At 47.3% G+C, this 20,142-nt stretch overlaps 1 protein-coding gene across 1 annotated transcript in view; it reads right to left on the reverse strand.

Annotated features, from left to right (window-relative positions):
* The window catches only part of LOC136787943 (uncharacterized), a 43,184-nt gene extending 26,146 nt beyond the window's left edge, over nucleotides 1-17,038 (reverse strand). The window contains exon 1 of the transcript XR_010826991.1: nucleotides 1,195-17,038. The gene's annotated coding sequence lies outside the window, so the exon portion shown is untranslated. The remainder of the gene's footprint in view (nucleotides 1-1,194) is intronic.
* Between the last annotated feature and the right edge of the window lie 3,104 nt (nucleotides 17,039-20,142).

Consider the following 20,142-nt stretch of genomic DNA (forward strand, 5'->3'; position numbering starts at 1 on the left):
ACCAGCAGTCCAGACTGTGTTTACATAGGGAAGTTGGCTGGCACAGCTCTGCCAGTGCTCGACTCCTGCAATAACTATATCCTCATGGGAAGGTACCCCTGAATAATCAGGAGGCTTTGTTCTCTCGATACTTTGCCCAACTGCACAAGGCCTCAAAAGTCAATACTCTAAAGATGCAGTTGGTCCCTTACAAAAGATGGCCAGTAGGTTCTCAAGCAGCACTTAACACCCTACAGAAACGAGTGGAGTCGTTTTGCTGCTGCTTGCGAATGAAGAATTTTCTAAGAATCAGGAAATTCAGAATTCATCCACTGCAAAATTTTACTATTAAAAGAAAATCGCTAGATGCCTTTTAAAAGGAAACAGACATCTGGCAGAGGCCTTTTGAGCTCATCGCTCATCACATCTCAAGGTAGAGGTCTGATAGCCTGGGAACTGCAACAAGTTAAGTTAAATGAGAGCAAAGCACCCCGTTGCTTAGCCATCCTCATTTAACTCCACACCAACATTTTCCTTTCGCATTTCTTCACTGCTGCACTTCTCTCCCAAAATCACCTCCAGTCAAAGAGGCGGAAACAAGTTAAACAGAACTGTTCTAGATCCCTTCGTCCTGTTTAGCTTAGGAAAAAAAGCCATAAAACTGGCTTACACCAAGAACAGCCGCATTCTTACAAACTGACAGAATTTCCCCTTTCATTAAAGAATACGAAGGGAGAGACACCAGCAGGGGCAAAGCCTGACTAAAGGCTTGTTAAACCTGGAGCTTTACTGGGAGCATGCCAAGAAGAACAATGCACCAGCAAGAAAAAGCCCTGTTTGTAAAAGAGTAATGTGGTATTCTTCGAATTCAAGGACAGCTCTCTTCCCCACTCACAAGGATTTAAGAAGCCAGGCACTCTGGGGCCAGAAGGTGCCCCTGTCAGCCTCTCCAGAAGGGGGGGAATTATGGATGCACCACAGGATTAACTCAGACCCTACCTGAAGGTCTGCAACAGGAAGAGCCTGTGCCCTCTGCCACCCAGAACCAGCCATGGCTTCTAACTTAAATGACCACAATCTTCTCACTACAGCATCCAAGGAGACGTGTAGCTGCATGTGATGAAACCACAGCGGAGGTTCACCTGCCTCCTCCAGAGCCTAGGTTAACCAGCAGGCTCAGCGAAGGCCTGAGGGCAAAAAAAGGCACTCGCTTACTCTCAGGGGGTTTTCATTGAGGTAGGGGGGTTCTCCTTCGATCATCTCGATGGCCATTATCCCCAGTGACCAGATGTCCACTTTGGGCCCGGAGGCTTTTCGTGTCACCACTTCAGGCGCCATCCAGTACGGGGTCCCCACCACGGTGCTGCGCTTGCTCTGTTCGGGAGCGATCTCGGCGCGGAAGCCAAAGTCAGCTGGAAAAGCAAAGAAGGAGGGAAGAAAAAGTTAGAAATCAGCAGGTTTCTCCAAAAACAACACGTACTGATGCCACAGCTGTGGTACAAGCTAGCCTGTTGCACTGCCTGCTACATTGCTGCTGCAAAGGAGGCCTGCTTTTGTGGTTAACAAGGTGTTCAGGAGTAAGCTTCTAAATCTGACTCGCTGAGGCCATCAACATCACAGAGCTGCTCACTTGTCGATGTGAAGGCTGGTGATCAGTAAAGAGCTGTACATGGATGCTGTGAAACGTGGCACTGCAGCATTTTGCAGCTGTAATACACTGTGTAACACATGCTCTCAAGCCTGTTCCTGGGTCTGTGAAAACAGAAAGCAATGCCCAGTCTGTCCCCCCTCCACCCACACCCACCAGTATTATCTGGTCGTATTTTCAGTCCCAGAGATAATATTTCCCCAGAAGATGTACCATCTCTCAAACACGATTTGCTTTCTAGAGCAAATACTGTGTTCAGAATAAATTTAAGTTCCCTATTTGGTACTTATTATTTTCTTTGAGAAGACAGAAAGCTGGAGAGCCTTCCTGTGGAAATTGCTTGGCCCTGTCTTATTTGCATTTGACTTTCCAAAAGATCACAGAATCATAGAATCACAGAAAAATTAAGGTTGGAAAAGCCCTCCAAGATCACCTGGTCCAACCATCCCCCTACGAACAATGTCACCCACGAAACCACGTCCCCAAGCACCACGTCCAACCTTGCCTTGAACACCCCCAGGGACAGGGACTCCACCACCTCCCTGGGCAACGCGTCCCAGTGCCTGACCGCTCTTGCTGAGAAGAAAAGTCTCCTAATTGTTTTAATTGGTGAAGAGTAGCGCTCTTTGTTCAGTTCTTTGTTTTGATTGTTGAAGAGTAGGGGCATGACGTTTCCATTTTTCCACTCACCAGTGACATCGCCCGACTGCCAGGACTTCTCAACTGTGATGGAGAGAGGCTTGGCAACCCCATCAGCCAGTTCCCTCAGGACCCTGGGATTCATGTCATCAGGTCCCATAGACCTGGACCTGTTTACATTCAGCAGGTGGTCTCGAACCTGCTCTGCACTTACAGTCGGTGGGACTTTGCTCCCCCAGCCTCCACCTACGGGTTCAGGGAAATGAAAGACTTGGGAAGCCCATCTACCAGCGCAGACGGAGGCAAAGAAGTTGCTGAGTACCTCAGCCTTCTCCGTGTCTGTCGTTACCAATTACTCAGCTATAGAAACTCACTCCTAATATAAGAAATTAGACACCTCTAATCGCTTACACACTACTACACACTGGGTTTGTAAGATTAAATGCTTTCTAGCTGAACAGATTGCAACTTCCCCTCCACCCACCTCCATCACCCAAGTACCTGCAGTATTTTCAAGACTCGACGGATCACAAACGGAGAAAGGCTTGTCACCCTCCACCTAAAAACCCAGCTTTCTAGACCGGAGGTGCATTAAAATCCTGTTACTTCACACAACACAAACAGATGGCCCAAGGCTAAATGAACACCAAATCTCATTGCACGTCTGTTAGCAGTTCACAGGGATTTATGCTTGCCAATCTCCATTGAAACAGATGCCACAAAAATACCTACTGCAGCATTTCTACACACCCTCCACCACCACAGCACCAAGCATCTCAAGCACCCATCTCCCCACCAGGCCTGTCCCGTAGCAGGGAAGAAGCCTGGGTTGATAACTAAAGTCACCACCAGCGCTCTTCCCCTCATACTTAGTTTGACGGAGCCGTCCATGCCCAGCAGGATGTTGTCACTCTTGATGTCTCTGTGAATAACTTGGTTCGAGTGGAGGAATTCCAGAGCCTGGAGACACTGAAAAAAGAAAGGACGAGGTTCTTACTGTGCATTAAGTACATTTAGCCAGCTATGGACTCTAACAATGTGCATTTTGAGTAGCACGGGCTTAGCTTTTTAGAGCCTTTTCTATATCCAGTATGTGCAGGGCTACAGAGACATCCCCACTGGGACCAGCAGGAGGACAGGTTAGCCCTGAAGAAAACAGGCGTAACCGCAAGGATTCCAGCCCCATTTTGCAGTCCTCACTCTAGGGTGAAAGCTAACAGGAGCATGCCACCACCTCCCCAGTGAAATCCATCCTCTGAGAAGATGACTGCAGCAGTAGAGAAGCTGTAGACAGCTCCTCCAGCAGAATACATCAGAGAAAGCCCTGTCCCCTTCCTCCTCACAGCTCGCCCAGGCTGTGGGTGCAGCTTTACCTCTCGGCACACAGCTGCGATTTGTCCTTCGTCCATGCAGGTCTCTGTCACAACATCTGTTAGGGAGCCTCCTGCCAAGTACTCCATGACGACCCAGAGCTCTTCTCCTACAAGGTAGCTGAAGTGCCAAAAACAGCTTTTAGAACAAGCAAATATGAGCATGTCACCGTTTCCTGAGTCAGAACGCACTGGGTTTTAAAGCTATCTTAGAAGTGCAGGGAAACATGAGGCTTGAACAGAATATTGAAATGTACTGGGGCACCAGGTACTCATGGCAACTTCTGTGTGTTGGAGGATCTGACCACAACCTGAAAGAGCAGACAAAGGGTGAGTGCAGAAAGCTGAGGAGAAAACAGGGCTGAGGTGATGGAAGAGCAGGTTCAAAGTTTCCTGCCCACAAAAGCAAGGCTGATTTCTTCTGCCATGGGAAGGGCCCAGGCTAAGAAAGAGACAAGCTCACGATTCCTTCCAACACTGGGAGAGAGAGGAAAGAGATACCAGGAAAGGACGGGGTCCAAGCATGCATCCCTAAACAGCTGGTGCACAGCATGATTTTTCAAGGGCTCTTGCACTGAAAAAGGTGGCTGTGGGCTGTTCTGACACCACTGGCATCCTCCTACCCGAAGCAACGGCCTACCCTTGCCCAGGCACACGGACAGTCCTGGGTGGTTGCCCACGTACAACTTTTCAGGTCTTTTTCAAGAACACCATTTTTTAAGCATCGTGCATTTGAAAAATCTCATCTGTAGGAAGCCTGTAGGAAGATAAATAGGAAAAAGCTGAGATGAGGGTGACTTTTCACATCCATTTGGGATATTGTTCTCTGCTGGGAGCACGTGTGCTCATGCCTAGAAGCAGAAGACCTGGGTTGAAGGCACCAGCATTAACTCATGTAAAAAAAAATCATCACCAACCACTTCTGCCTTCTTGGGCCCATCCAGAAAAAAATCAACACAACCTTTCACAACAGATGCATCAGGATGACACATTCCCGAAGGAAGGAACCATCAGCTTGAAAACCATAAACCCCACCTTCACAGCTTATCTGCCCCGTTTGGAAAGGAGCAGACGGATGAGTCGAGAGAGGCGGCAGAGAATCAAATTGCAAGCTTCTGCCTGCTGGCAGGAGAATTCATCAAGAAGTCGACACATACAAGCTGGGAGTTGGGGTTACTGGGAAGCGCAGTTCCGTAACAGTGGCTATCACCTAAAATGAGGATTTGTGGGGTTTGTTAGGTTAACGAGGGTTCCTCTTCCAAAAGAAACCCCGAGGCAGAACTTTGCTCTGCCTCACGCTGGGCATCCTCTAACTTTAGGTGCCTACATTTAGAAACAGGTCTCTGAGGGCCTCTTTCACACGGGAGAAAAACACAGGCAGGACCAGAAGGTAATTCAGCACAAGTGGCTGCTTGTCTGTGCAGGGTCACTGTCTTCAGATACGCATGCTTCTACACTCAGCAATAAAAGTACAGCTGAGTTAGGGCTTAAGCTTCCCAGCACACCTTTGTGCCACACAGGGCAGCAGAGCACTGCCTGAATCCTAAATGCCCCATTTGCACGGTGGTGTTTGGGGGCCTGTGAGCCAGCCAGACCTCTTAACATCTAGTAAGACCTCGTAACTACTAGGAAGTAGGTAAGAGAGGTAAAGGCAGGTAAGAGACACTGGAAACCCTTGCATAAGGCCAGGAGCTGAGGCAGAGGGATGGGAGGGCTGGTTTATACTGGTGAGCATCTTGCAGCTTCCAGTAGGTACTCAGAAGGGGGGGAGTACCTGTCTGCACTGTCAAAAAAGAACCACAAAAAAGGAAACAGGTCCCACAGCGGCCAGCACATCCTTCCTTCTGTGACAGCAGTAGGTGGAAGCCAGCAAGCAGCGCTCAAACACCAGCTTCACTCAGCACTCAGGAAACCAGCAGGCACATTAGGGCAGGCAGGAGGGATGCAGCTGCCCAGCAGCAAGATCCTGCGCTTGCAAAGCCCCACAATAGGCACAAGAACCCCCAGCGTTCACCCTCGTTGCTGTTCTGTCCATTTGCTGCACTCGAACAAAAGCTAATCCCCCTGAAAAAGCTTAGCGAGAGAAAGTCGAGGACGAAAGAAGCGGCTCTTGTTGCTGGAAGTTTAAACAAGACAGCAGGACGTGCAGCTACCCTACAGCTGGGATGTATTGGCTAGACAAGGCATGTGCATGTACACGGGGATGTTCTCTCTAAAGGAAGAACATGCATCTCAAACAGTTTTCCCAAAACAAAGCCTCTGATCAGCCTGGAGAAATACACACTTTCAGCCCACATGCAATCCTTAAATGTTCTTTTCTGCTTTGCTCATTTTGCACAGGTAATTTCTGCCGTTTCTAAGAGTGCCCAGCACCACTTTCCCTGCACAAACGCACCCCTTCCTCAAAATTTCACCAGCAGGCTTTGTCCTTTCGGTAAGGCAGCTCTTTACATCCGTACTTATAACATGGAACACAGCACCATATAAATTCAGCACCACAGTGGATGCTGCAGCATGAGAAGTACTTTTTTTAGCTAGGACATCAGAGGAAGATGTTAAGGCAACAGTTGATAGGCTTTTGATATCCATGCAGAGCAAGCGAGTGTCCAAATTCTCTCTCTCCGATTCCCAGAAGAGATTCTGGGTCACATCCCTCCGTTCCATCTTCAGAAGATGAGCTGCCAAGATTAAAGTCTGAAGCTCACCCATCTAGGCACAGTTTTCCCTACAAAAAGCCAAACTTGTAGTTAATCAAGACTGCTTGTTTCTGACGAGGGCAGCAGGCTGGAAACCCTGCTGCAGCTCCACTGCAACTAGCTTGAGCATAAGGTGAATGATCCAGGCTTGACACAATGCATCAGTGTCTATCCTAGTGCCTATCAGGACTATTCCACTCTGTGCCACCTCTCCTTTCCTCCCTTACGTGGACAGCCACAGGGACACGATTACCATCTGAACATTGAAGGGTTACTCCTCTGCAAGCAGAACGTTAGTATTGCTCAGGGAGGAGGAAAGAAGAGGAAGAGGAAAATAAATAACACAGTTCAAGGGATTCCCATTTCTCCTGTAGCATCAGGAAGGAAATGGCTTGTCGGGTGAAATTTGGTAGAGCGCCTTGGAAAATGGGGTCCTGACAGCATGCTGCTAATGCCATTGCTGTCAGCATCTCTAAAGAGAGCCTAAATACTCCATTAATACCAATTCAGACACTTGTTTCTCCTAGGATATAGATGGAGACCACTAAGCGACCCACACCCCAACCTTGCCACATCCATTAAGCAATGCAAGATCGTCCTAGATCTACATTGAGCTGAGATGGATCACTTAAGACAGTGGCAAGGAAGTGTTTTCCAGAGCCCCTCGGTGAACCCTTCAAATCACGACGTACCTGTCCAAGTAGTTGACGATGTTGGGGTTTTTGTTTTCCCTCATTACCAGGATTTCATTGATAATCACTTCTTTCTTGGGCTGCTGCTGCAAATTCATCTGTTTGGTTGCAACCTGCAGGGAAGGAAATGCAAGAAGTAGAGCATTACTACAAGAGTCCCCTAGAAACCTGCCAGCACCAACGTCAATCATTTTAATCCCCCATTGAAATAAAGGGGAAAGCCACTTATTCATCATCGGTTACTCAGCAATTTAGCAATTCCTGCAGCCAGTCCATTTCTACTCTGGCTGATGCCAAAAAGGACAAGGGGAATTACTGTTTTCATACTGGATCTTTACATCACTGCTGGACAGCCAACTCTACATTTTTTTTGCAAGAAAGAAGTGATACCTTTACTCTAGTATGGACTGGTACATCAAAGACTTCTTATTCCTTAAATGATTCTTATTAACTTTATTTTGAATCAGAAAGGAGAAAAAGGGATTTTATTCAAAGGATGAAGTGTGGATACAGACAGAAACAAGCCCCAACACAGCTGCAGCCTCCCTCATAGGTGGGCTCCTGCTGTGGACACCAGCAGTTCATTATCTCCCACACCCAGGTTGGATCCACAAAACTCATCTTGAGTCAGGGGAGAGAGATGTGCCAGGCTGGTTCCCTGCTCTGAGGAGTGCTCCTCACTTCAGTATAAAGCTCTCCTTTCCTCTCAAACAGCCAAAAGGGACGAGTCTGTCCTTGTCCAGGATGGCTTGGCAAACAATCACATTTACTACTACATCATAACCTGTGAACACCTTCCAGAGAGCACCAGTTTTAATCCAATCTACTCCAATCCAATCTTATCCATGTAACAGTCATCTCCACTGCAACTAAATCATCAATCTAATGTCAACAAACTCGAATTTCCTCAGCCTTTCCTATCGCTTGGCCAACTCTCTTAAGATGTAAGGGTTGAAGAAAAGCAGAAGTCATTGAGAGATGTCATTGTGTGTGAGACTGTCTGCCCTGGACACCTGATCCCAACTGCTTTTGACCAGAAGCAGGATGCAGTTGCATAAACAAAGGTGCCACCTGAGACGTCCAGGATATTTGAGATAGTTATGCAGGGCTAGTGGAGAGGACACAGGATTTGTTAAAGACTGGTGTCCTTTGGGAACAGCAGCAGGAGGCCAGCTGAAGCATCACAAAGGGCATGAACACCCCAAATAAACCACACCTGTGGGAAACCCAAAAGATTTTGTGTCTCCTTCTCCCCATCCTCCTCCCCTAGAGTCTGCAAAAGGGAGGAGAAGCTGACACTTTCTCTTAACCTTTGCCAGTGCATTAGCCCTGATTCCCATCCTCAGGGGATGAAGCTCTTCTGGGTTGTAGGAGACTGAAATTGGACTAATGCTAAAAGCTGCTGAGCTGGCATGAGCTGAGTAGGGATTGAATTCTCACTCCAGTAACCCCACCAGCCAAAGGGATCTGATTTACTTGCCCTCAGCACCTGCTAATTAACAGTGCACTTACAACAAGTTTGCCAAAAAAAAAGGGAAAAAAAAGATACAACTTCCCCAAAGGAGACATGTTACATCAAACAGATAGCTTGATACCAAACCTCAGGTCTTGGCTTCCTTCCTCCCTACGGGAAATGTTAAGTCTTAATAAAAGTTTATACAAAACTGCACAGACTGCCAGGAAAACCCATGTGAAAACCATTTCACGTATGGAATATTTTCCACTGATTGCCACACAATACTTCAAGAAACCAGTTGTTTTTTTCAAAGAACCTCCTTTCAAACAAGCCTCTTACCTGGAACGAGAGGCGGACTGTTTTCCACTGATCTCCCCAGAGTACAGGTAATATGAAGAGGGCTGTGATAGAGAAGCCCAGGACAAGAAAAGTCCCAATCTGGGGAGATACAAAGGACATTAATAAGCTTTGGCATTTCTGCATAGGGTGTGCAATCTAGTTGCCTAACAGGCTTCTTTAATCAGCTTGGACTCAATACATTCGGGATGCACAAGCTTGGCTGTGCCACTTCATAGACAAAGAGATCTAATGGGACTAAAACCAGACCCACAGTGCTATAAATTGGATTTTCTGCATGGCAAAACTGATTTTACAAGTTAAGTACCTAACCTGAGTCAGCCCTCAAGGCTCCCTCTCTAGTCACGGGAGAAAGAGAGGAATTTACAGAGGTGATCCATTTCCACTTGCTTTATGATAAGGGATGCCTCTCTCTGTCTGTTGATGCAGATGGAGCCTAGATGAACAACTATCGTTAAATTCTGTAGTTGGCTGAACTCAGAAACACCAAGTTAAACCCAAAAGAGACATCAGCACAGCTTCCTTATGCTGAGTTGCTTTGGAAGAGGCTTCAGCAACTGCAAACATTTCTGTAGTTCAGAAATAAGAATTTAATCTTTAACTAAAAAAAAGTGAAGGGGTAGCTCATTCTGTGCTGTGGCTTCTTGCCCAGGTTGGTACCAAGCAGTTATGATGGCAGGCTCTTCTTGGAACCTTATTTGCCTGCTGAGAACTAAACACGAGTAGAAATTGGACCAAGGCCCTAACCAGTCTTCAGGGAGATCCTACAGATCAGCATCCTAATAATCAGTCCCTAATCTCTTCCACATAGGGATGCAGCGTTGGTGTTTTCCACAAATTGCTCTACAGCTTTCTGGATCTTCTGGAAGCCCATTTTTGATAGTAAAATTGATCGTTTCCACTGTGTAAATGAAGAAACAGAGGATCGAGTATTTTGACATTCAACTATTCCACTCCACTGCAAGATTTGCAATCTTATTACGCTTTCCCCTAAGCTTCATGGCTCTTTTTTTAAAAGCCTCACCTGGCTTTCAAGAAGTTCTTAAGAAAGGTGGTTTCTAAAGCATCATTTTGCAGCAACAGCTCTCTGAGGAGTTGTTTCTATGCCTTCCAAACTCCACGTGGCTTTTCCAAAACCACCCCAAGACGAAAAGACACGGGGCACCAGAATGCCTTGGAAAAGCCAGGTTTCTGTTCTGCAGAGGAAGCGGCCACTGTTTTTAAAGCTGTTGGGTCCTGCTACAGGGACTTACGCTGTGCTCCTCATGGAAACTTTGCCTTTGTCTACATGCAACCACATGTAGACATGTTAAATGCAGACATCCTCACCTCAGTGAGTCACCACGGGCTCCTTTTAGAGCCAGTGGGGAAAAAAGGTACTTTAGGTGTGATTCATCTCATCTCAATTTAAGTGTCTATGACCAGCTGGATGATTTGCATCCTCAGAGGGTTCATTTCCCTCATCTGACCGCGCAGGGAGCTTGGGGTGATTAGCTCACTTGGAGATATCATTAGTATGGATATTTAAAGCCTCCTAAGATTAACCTCCTCCCTCTCTCCTATGATCTAAGCTGTTTTGCACGCAGGGAAACACCACAGGCTGATGGTTTAAAGCATGGTTAGGGTTACCAGAAAACCCTCTCCCCACCTTGTGACTCCAGTGCAGGTACAGCTGCTGACCTTCTGCAAGCAAACACATTGCTAGGACCTGGGAAAGCAAGAAGAGATTATTTGCATCCTGGTACAAAATGACAAAATGAGGCATTTCTAGAATTATTTTTGTATAGGGAAGTCACTTTACTCTAGGCCTTTCTGCACAATGGCAAGGCAGGACAGGTGGGTGGAGAGAAGCGGTTATTGCTACAGTAAATACATTCCTGAAATGGCCAAGCACTCACCAAAACTGCCTTGTAGGGTCAAAACCTCCTCATGGGTGACAGATAGTTGAGCATTTTGGGGTACACACTTTGTGACTGCACTCTGAGAGATAGAATATGGCCTGGGCCAGCAGCCATGACATGAAAAATAGAGCAGCAACCTTACTTTTTTTCTATGTATTTGTTGTCACTAAAGGCACATCATCCATGGGGGACAGCTCAGGGAATAAAAGTCTCAAAAAAAAACAAAAACACAAAACAAACAAACAAACAGAGCAGAGAGCAAAGGAAGGCACACAGTGACAGTAATTGCAAGAAATGCAAGAAATGCACGTCTCAGAACATGGAAAACTGCCTTGGAGATTCAAAACCTCTGGTTTGTATTAGGTTAATTTTTAATCCCCAGCTGTGGCCCTATGGCTGGTGTGTTCCTTTCCCTGCTGGCAGGTTGGAGCCCTTGGGGATCAGGGTCCCTTAAGGACAGCAAAAACCCCAGCCAGGGCAGGGGACAACCTGAGATGCCCTGAACACCAAGTAAAGGATGAGGAAAACCAGTCCGTGGCTCTTCTGGAGACTAGCTTCAGGTTGTCACAGACAACTGATGAACCTGGTGACAAGTTTCACCAGCCCAGGTGCCTTGTGATGAGTTTCACCAGCCCAGATGCCTTGCTGCTGTGCAAACCTGTGAGGGTTTAGAGAAAAAACATCTGTTAGCAGTCATCAGTGCTCCACTGAGATGATAATTTATAATCCAGGTCCTTGCAGACTGTAACACAGTGGGACTGTGTGAAAGCAGGACAAAGAGATTTAGGGCAATAATGTGCTGGGAAGGGGAGCTGTTCTCCTGAAACCCAACTATAAAGGAATGTAAGGTGTTTCTGACCCAGCTACAAATACCCTCTCCTTCCAGGATGATGCTGATTTGAGGCAAGATAAGCTCAGCAGAGAATACAGATCAGCCTTTAAGGGCTACTTGACATGTCAGCCTCCTTTAATTGAATCCTACACCTAGGACATGATGAGTAACCGCGGGAGCAGTTCACAGAGAACTGAATTACTGCTGAAGATCTTAAACCAGGCACATTTAAATAAGCCATTTTAGAAAAATGAAGGGAAAAGACACTTTCAAAATCTCCCCTTTTCGGCAAGCAATGTTACGAAGACTTGGTCCTTGCCTAAGGTGCATCCAAACACCTACTTCAGAGGCCGTGCTCAACTAGACTCTCCCCTGCTACTCCTGTGTAACTTTCTTACAAAAGATGCAGCATATTTGGGGATGCCATTGGAGGAAAAGCTCGTTTTTATGGATAGAGGTAACAGCTCATTACCAGCTTACAAGAAGTATAATCACCAATTTTCATCCCCGGATGGTGAAGGAGGAACTCTCGCAGTTGCTCCACTGGTCAGTGGAGGAGAACACGTCTTGATGGACCGGTGAGATGATGTGATGTGGACAAGATCTGTCCTCTGTGTGCTCTGGCTCCTCAAAAGCTGCCTCAGGACCTGTCTGATCTGCTCTTCCATGGAGAGCAGCTGCGTTTAGCAGTGTCTCACACAGTTCCACCTACAGCAAGACTTCTTCAGGCCAAAGGACAACCACCACCAGCAGGTCTGGCTCCTCCAAACTGCTCCTACACATACCCTGGGATTCACTGCAATGGGGGCTTGACAGCACAAGCCAGGTTTCTACATTCACTTTCTGGCAAAAAAAAATGCAGGCTTTCAGAGCTTCCATGATACCCCAGTCCCTCAGGGATGAAGGCTTGAGGTCACTCTTTGGACTTCACTACCAACGTACAATTTTGAGTCGTCTTCTTAGTGTATGAATGCAGAGGCCCCAGCACATCTGAACCCCTTTACATTATACAGTCACGAGTTACCTCCCCAAAACCCCTTGGAATGAATGTGTTTAACTGCAGAGAGGCAAATATCATCTTCTGTGTTTGAAAGACTGAACAAGAAAGTATTTTTCTTCTCCCCTGAGCCTGAACTGTCCTACAACAAGACCCCGCAGCTTAACCTTTTAGCTCTAATGGGGATGAGAAGATTGCCTTGGGAGTGATAACAATTAAATTCATTGAAACTGATTGTCTGAAGAAAATAACCCTGATGCGTGCAGGCGGAGAGAGCCTTTGCACAGACAGCAAGTGCTTTGTCGTGCAGCACTTTGTTCAGCCACTGGTGGCTGCTGGGCAGAAGAGTGTTTGCTTCAGTAGTTCACAATAAGGACGTGGAAGGAGGCCTCCAGGCCTCAGCTGGGTGGAGGAAGAGACTACGATGCTCACAAACAAAACCACGCCAAGCACTGCTTGCTGTAAAAACTCTGCTCCAGCAAGGGCATCAGCGTGCTCAGCTTTCTGACATGTTGGGCTGCTGATGTAAAACATCACAAGGAAGCATTGCCTGGGTGAAGATCTCTGGTCCTTCCTGCAACACGTGGAATCCTCCCTCCTCCACATCCCCATCCCATGTCCCTGCAGGTCAGGATGTCTGTCCCAGGTGATTGAAATTCGCTGATTCAGCCAAAAACTGTTGAGAAATAACAGGCAGGCAGCACAGCCAGCCTCTTAGGAAACAAGGCAAACGCAAGTTTTCACACGGAGCCAACATGGTCACAGCCCACCATGGTTCAAAAAGGGTCTCTACGTGCTCCTAAGACCTGGTGAAGAACAGACCATGGTTTAACCTAAGTCTAGCTATGATGCGTGATACCAACAGTCTTGTAGGGAAGTCACACATCACAGGAACCACCAGTGGCTCAATGCAGAAGGTATTTCTGCTGTGTTACGCCCCCTGAACATCACTTGGGTAGGAGGGAGAAGTGCTCAGGGAAGTGCCAGCTGGCTGTGGTTGCTCAAGAGTGCTGAACCTCTGGAGATGAATGTTTTTGGTAGGATAGCAGTAGCCTGATGCACCCCAAGGTGGGAGGTCCCTGACTTGCTGTAGCCATGCCCTGCTTCTTTTGCCCCTGTGGAAAGCCACTGCACATTTTGAGATAGCAGGAGCATGAACAGCCTTGTGCCTCCCAGAACTTAACATCAGTGCATGCAGGAGTCTTGCCAAATTAGACATGATGGACATAGCGATGCAAGCAAGCAGGGCAAGTGCCCTTAGAAATACCCAGTGACTTTAGGTGGGTTACTTAACAGCTTCATGAAGATGAGGAGCAAACGGATCCTGACCGCACATGCATCTTTGCCAAAGCTCAGAGTTGCCCAAAGTAACGTTGCAACCTCCAAACTACCCACACTGATCCATTAACACCAGGAAAGCTAGGTAGACCTAGCTAAATAACAGAGATTAAGCTCTACAGCCACCAGCACACCTCAAAATCCTTGTAATTAAATATTGTTATTTGTCCTACTTAGAGAGAAGTTATTCCACAGCTTTTATAATGCTATTGATTGCTTGTAGCATGGCCAAGCAGCTGTCCTATTTCTCACTTTGTTATTTTATTGCTAGCACTGAAATAAAATCACTATTTATTTGTACTTCAGCAGGGACAAAGGACCTCGGAAACCTGTTGTGTTGGGCACTGCATGAGCAAGGCTAAGAGAGGTTCCCTGCCACGGGCAATTTACAGGCTGGTTATATGATGAGACGTCAATGAACGGGTAGGAGCAGCAGGAACTGATGATAAAAGCCAGTTGCCTTGGTCACAGAGGTGAGTCAAAGCCACAAGCTCAACCTCAGCACCTGGCATCTCAAAATGAAAGCTGGAGCAGGAATGAGACGGAAAGTGGGGAAAATTTAATGCGATTTGGAAAAGTGAAGACCTCAGGAACATAAACCTCTTTGGGCATAAATTTAAGGAGTGTTTTGTGACCACATCTGCAGTCTCCAACTGGAGACAAACCCTCCAGCAAGGCAGAGAGAATCAAGGCAGCTTTAGTGATAATGTTTCCCTTCTTCTCATGAGCTTTACAGTTCAGGGTTAGAGGAATAACTCTACTTTGACAACACATCACCACTACAAGACTCAGATCTCCATACTTCCCTGCTGTCAAATAACAAAACTCAGCTTCCACATAACCAATACTGGCACAGCTTTGCTTGTGTTGATGGAGAAATGGGTCAAGTTCACCAAAGGGAAATCACCCTAAGTCCCCCAGGATTTCTGAGCACCAGAAGGGATCAACCACCCAATCTGAACACACTTCAGAGGTGGAAAAATCCGAGGCCAAAAGGTAAAGGCAGGCAGAAATGCTGCAGTCCCAATGTTCTCCTGCCCCAAGGGACACAGCACTGCTGCTCTCTGATACTCTGGAGTTGGCAAGTCCAGGAGAAAAAGTCAGCTTTCATCTACTGCCATTCTTTCTGCCGCTGATTAATGCTTCTTTAGAGTCTCAGAACGGCAGCAGCACTCCCAAAGCTGAACCCAGTAGACAAACTAAAGGAAAGAAAGGAACACCAAAAAAGAGACAACTGTCTCACAGTCGAGGTCTGAGGGCCCCATCATCACAGATTTATTTTACAAAGAGCTGAAGCACATTTTCCACCCCCGTGGGAGGTTTGACAAAAGGAAACACATGAACACTCCTCATCTGTGTTGGTAAAAAGCCTGGCAGCTTCGTCCTTCACTTTCACCAGGAGTCCAGACAAAGACACCAGGTTTTCAGTGAAATAACTGAGGATTTCTCACAAGCTTGGTTCCATCACCTCTGCAGGAAGAGCTGTATCTGGCAAAATGTGTTCACGCCAAACTGCTGCAGTTAGTGCAAGACGTGCCCCTTCCAAAAAGCTTTGGGAACTCTCCCCCAGAAGGGAGACAACCAGAGCATTCGATAGCTGGAAGCCCTCCTGTTATCCAAATGGGAACAAGCATGGCCAGACCGCAACACCACAGCCAGATGTTAGGGTGAGCTGCGTGCAGAAGCCACGGGAATTAAGGGGCTCAGCAGTTGGCAGGCTCGGGGCACGGCAATTATTTGAGGTTGGTTACAGAACACGCTGCACAGCTGCTGCCAGTAGCAAGTACAGCACAAAAAGGAAAGTACTCTGTAAACGCTTCGGTATGGATTTGGGGTTTTTTGGTTGGTTCGTTTTGGGTTTTTTTGTTCGTTTCTTCATGGTAAATCATCTCTGCTGTGCTTGTGACTTCAGATGACGCAGTATTTAAGACCCCAAATGACATTTCTCCGCGTGCCTATTCTCACTCTAGAATGCTGAATTCCGTCCTGTTCCCCAGCACTTACCTGGAGCAGCTCTTTTGCAGAACCTCTTTTTTCCACGTCCATTTCAAGACAGCGATTTAAGAAGTCTCGGAATATGGGTGAAAGCTTTTCTGGATTCTGCAGTTCCGGAGTCCCGTTAGTAGCAATGAGATACAGGGCCTAAAGCAAAGCAAGCACCAAACAAACAGGAGGTTACGAAGGTCAGACTCCAGCTGCGGTTCACAGAGGCACCCATTTTTCCTCTCCCTCCCCACAGTTCAATGGGGAAAAACAAAACCAAAACAAAAACCCTTATCAGGGTGACGAAGAAATGCTTAAGTTTCAGCAAAGAGAAGAGCTGCCGGCCTTATTTTTATGTGGATGGGATCCAATCCTTTCTTGCTTTACCCTCGTAATCTGGGTTTGGATCCTGCAGCCCTCTCAAGGGATTAAGAGGACAAAACCAGCAGTCCAGACTGTGTTTACATAGGGAAGTTGGCTGGCACAGCTCTGCCAGTGCTCGACTCCTGCAATAACTATATCCTCATGGGAAGGTACCCCTGAATAATCAGGAGGCTTTGTTCTCTCGATACTTTGCCCAACTGCACAAGGCCTCAAAAGTCAATACTCTAAAGATGCAGTTGGTCCCTTACAAAAGATGGCCAGTAGGTTCTCAAGCAGCACTTAACACCCTACAGAAACGAGTGGAGTCGTTTTGCTGCTGCTTGCGAATGAAGAATTTTCTAAGAATCAGGAAATTCAGAATTCATCCACTGCAAAATTTTATTCTTAAAAGAAAATCGCTAGATGCCTTTTAAAAGGAAACAGACATCTGGCAGAGGCCTTTTGAGCTCATCGCTCATCACATCTCAAGGTAGAGGTCTGATAGCCTGGGAACTGCAACAAGTTAAGTTAAATGAGAGCAAAGCACCCCGTTGCTTAGCCATCCTCATTTAACTCCACACCAACATTTTCCTTTCGCATTTCTTCACTGCTGCACTTCTCTCCCAAAATCACCTCCAGTCAAAGAGGCGGAAACAAGTTAAACAGAACTGTTCTAGATCCCTTCGTCCTGTTTAGCTTAGGAAAAAAAGCCATAAAACTGGCTTACACCAAGAACAGCCGCATTCTTACAAACTGACAGAATTTCCCCTTTCATTAAAGAATACGAAGGGAAAGACACCAGCAGGGGCAAAGCCTGACTAAAGGCTTGTTAAACCTGGAGCTTTACTGGGAGCATGCCAAGAAGAACAATGCACCAGCAAGAAAAAGCCCTGTTTGTAAAAGAGTAATGTGGTATTCTTCGAATTCAAGGACAGCTCTCTTCCCCACTCACAAGGATTTAAGAAGCCAGGCACTCTGGGGCCAGAAGGTGCCCCTGTCAGCCTCTCCAGAAGGGGGGGAATTATGGATGCACCACAGGATTAACTCAGACCCTACCTGAAGGTCTGCAACAGGAAGAGCCTGTGCCCTCTGCCACCCAGAACCAGCCATGGCTTCTAACTTAAATGACCACAATCTTCTCACTACAGCATCCAAGGAGACGTGTAGCTGCATGTGATGAAACCACAGCGGAGGTTCACCTGCCTCCTCCAGAGCCTAGGTTAACCAGCAGGCTCAGCGAAGGCCTGAGGGCAAAAAAAGGCACTCGCTTACTCTCAGGGGGTTTTCATTGAGGTAGGGGGGTTCTCCTTCGATCATCTCGATGGCCATTATCCCCAGTGACCAGATGTCCACTTTGGGCCCGGAGGCTTTTCGTGTCACCACTTCAGGCGCCATCCAGTACGGGGTCCCCACCACGGTGCTGCGCTTGCTCTGTTCGGGAGCGATCTCGGCGCGGAAGCCAAAGTCAGCTGGAAAAGCAAAGAAGGAGGGAAGAAAAAGTTAGAAATCAGCAGGTTTCTCCAAAAACAACACGTACTGATGCCACAGCTGTGGTACAAGCTAGCCTGTTGCACTGCCTGCTACATTGCTGCTGCAAAGGAGGCCTGCTTTTGTGGTTAACAAGGTGTTCAGGAGTAAGCTTCTAAATCTGACTCGCTGAGGCCATCAACATCACAGAGCTGCTCACTTGTCGATGTGAAGGCTGGTGATCAGTAAAGAGCTGTACATGGATGCTGTGAAACGTGGCACTGCAGCATTTTGCAGCTGTAATACACTGTGTAACACATGCTCTCAAGCCTGTTCCTGGGTCTGTGAAAACAGAAAGCAATGCCCAGTCTGTCCCCCCTCCACCCACACCCACCAGTATTATCTGGTCGTATTTTCAGTCCCAGAGATAATATTTCCCCAGAAGATGTACCATCTCTCAAACACGATTTGCTTTCTAGAGCAAATACTGTGTTCAGAATAAATTTAAGTTCCCTATTTGGTACTTATTATTTTCTTTGAGAAGACAGAAAGCTGGAGAGCCTTCCTGTGGAAATTGCTTGGCCCTGTCTTATTTGCATTTGACTTTCCAAAAGATCACAGAATCATAGAATCACAGAAAAATTAAGGTTGGAAAAGCCCTCCAAGATCACCTGGTCCAACCATCCCCCTACGAACAATGTCACCCACGGAACCACGTCCCCAAGCACCACGTCCAACCTTGCCTTGAACACCCCCAGGGACAGGGACTCCACCACCTCCCTGGGCAACGCGTCCCAGTGCCTGACCGCTCTTGCTGAGAAGAAAAGTCTCCTAATTGTTTTAATTGGTGAAGAGTAGCGCTCTTTGTTCAGTTCTTTGTTTTGATTGTTGAAGAGTAGGGGCATGACGTTTCCATTTTTCCACTCACCAGTGACATCGCCCGACTGCCAGGACTTTTCAACTGTGATGGAGAGAGGCTTGGCAACCCCATCAGCCAGTTCCCTCAGGACCCTGGGATTCATGTCATCAGGTCCCATAGACCTGGACCTGTTTACATTCAGCAGGTGGTCTCGAACCTGCTCTGCACTTACAGTCGGTGGGACTTTGCTCCCCCAGCCTCCACCTACGGGTTCAGGGAAATGAAAGACTTGGGAAGCCCATCTACCAGCGCAGACGGAGGCAAAGAAGTTGCTGAGTACCTCAGCCTTCTCCGTGTCTGTCGTTACCAATTACTCAGCTATAGAAACTCACTCCTAATATAAGAAATTAGACACCTCTAATCGCTTACACACTACTACACACTGGGTTTGTAAGATTAAATGCTTTCTAGCTGAACAGATTGCAACTTCCCCTCCACCCACCTCCATCACCCAAGTACCTGCAGTATTTTCAAGACTCGACGGATCACAAACGGAGAAAGGCTTGTCACCCTCCACCTAAAAACCCAGCTTTCTAGACCGGAGGTGCATTAAAATCCTGTTACTTCACACAACACAAATAGATGGCCCAAGGCTAAATGAACACCAAATCTCATTGCACGTCTGTTAGCAGTTCACAGGGATTTATGCTTGCCAATCTCCATTGAAACAGATGCCACAAAAATACCTACTGCAGCATTTCTACACACCCTCCACCACCACAGCACCAAGCATCTCAAGCACCCATCTCCCCACCAGGCCTGTCCCGTAGCAGGGAAGAAGCCTGGGTTGATAACTAAAGTCACCACCAGCGCTCTTCCCCTCATACTTAGTTTGACGGAGCCGTCCATGCCCAGCAGGATGTTGTCACTCTTGATGTCTCTGTGAATAACTTGGTTCGAGTGGAGGAATTCCAGAGCCTGGAGACACTGAAAAAAGAAAGGACGAGGTTCTTACTGTGCATTAAGTACATTTAGCCAGCTATGGACTCTAACAATGTGCATTTTGAGTAGCACGGGCTTAGCTTTTTAGAGCCTTTTCTATATCCAGTATGTGCAGGGCTACAGAGACATCCCCACTGGGACCAGCAGGAGGACAGGTTAGCCCTGAAGAAAACAGGCGTAACCGCAAGGATTCCAGCCCCATTTTGCAGTCCTCACTCTAGGGTGAAAGCTAACAGGAGCATGCCACCACCTCCCCAGTGAAATCCATCCTCTGAGAAGATGACTGCAGCAGTAGAGAAGCTGTAGACAGCTCCTCCAGCAGAATACATCAGAGAAAGCCCTGTCCCCTTCCTCCTCACAGCTCGCCCAGGCTGTGGGTGCAGCTTTACCTCTCGGCACACAGCTGCGATTTGTCCTTCGTCCATGCAGGTCTCTGTCACAACATCTGTTAGGGAGCCTCCTGCCAAGTACTCCGTGACGACCCAGAGCTCTTCTCCTACAAGGTAGCTGAAGTGCCAAAAACAGCTTTTAGAACAAGCAAATATGAGCATGTCACCGTTTCC

The sequence above is a fragment of the Anser cygnoides genome, chromosome 31 (genome assembly GCF_040182565.1).
Source record: "Anser cygnoides isolate HZ-2024a breed goose chromosome 31, Taihu_goose_T2T_genome, whole genome shotgun sequence".
Lineage (NCBI taxonomy): Eukaryota > Metazoa > Chordata > Aves > Anseriformes > Anatidae > Anser > Anser cygnoides.